Genomic DNA, 1062 nt, shown 5'->3' with positions numbered 1-1062 from the left:
CATCTCTTGGACCGAGTTGGGATTACAGTCAAAGCACGTCTAAGTTTCATTTTCTTTCCCTTTTCTACTTTATGCTTATGTGCACAGGGAGGCCATTGGACTCTCGATAACTGCTCGCTCAACGATGCTTTCCTCAGAGAACTCGAGTTACTTCTACGCCCTCGCGACGTTGAATTTAATCACAAGGAGAATCATATAAGATGCTTCCCACACGTTACCAACATATGTTCGAATCACGTCATTGATGCATTTACTGATATCAGCCTGGTAGATGATACAGGGGGATTTGTCGCATCCGCATCAGGCCCTCCAAGCGATCCCGATAATCAGAGCTACGAAGAAGCGGTTGCTCGTGACCCAATTGCATTGTGCCGAAGTACTGTACGAGCAGTACGCGCCTCAGGTCAACGACGTGACCACCTGGCAGAAGTAATAGAGGATGGAAACAAGAAAGGGTGGTTCAAGTCAACCAGGGATCCGACCATGACTATACAGGTCAAGCAGGCACAACTTATACGTGATATGAAGGTTCGGTGGGACTCTCTTTATTTCATGATCAATCGGTTTCGTAAACTACGCCCGGTATGTTTGAACTTCATCATTCTATCAGTGTATACTTATAAAAATAGGCCGTCGAGTACTTTCTTTCTTTGCCCGTCAATAGAGAGCTTGCGAAACTTAGACTTACTGATATGGAATGGACTGTACTCCAGGATTTTGAGATCGTACTGGGTGTACGTCTCTAATATTGATACCTGTTTGAGGCTAAATCTTTTTCTTAGGTACCTCATCAAGTGCAGAAAATCATGTCGAAAGAGCGCACTCCTGTTTTATCAGGCGCAATTCCTGCGTTCGAAATGTTCATGACGGCATGGGAGCAACTTGGGACAGCACACCCCCGCTTGGCCCGATGGACAGATATTGGTATCGACTGGGCGACAACTTACTACAAGAAAATGGATGATTCGCCTGCCTACGTTATTGCGATGTGTGAGTTAAGGTTCAAATTCATAGATCATTCAATAACTTGACATCATCAGTTCTCAATCCCTCAATACGATT

Source organism: Laccaria bicolor, genomic scaffold, assembly GCF_000143565.1.
Source record: "Laccaria bicolor S238N-H82 LACBIscaffold_406 genomic scaffold, whole genome shotgun sequence".
Taxonomy (NCBI): domain Eukaryota; kingdom Fungi; phylum Basidiomycota; class Agaricomycetes; order Agaricales; family Hydnangiaceae; genus Laccaria; species Laccaria bicolor.
This window is presented reverse-complemented; position numbering follows the sequence as displayed.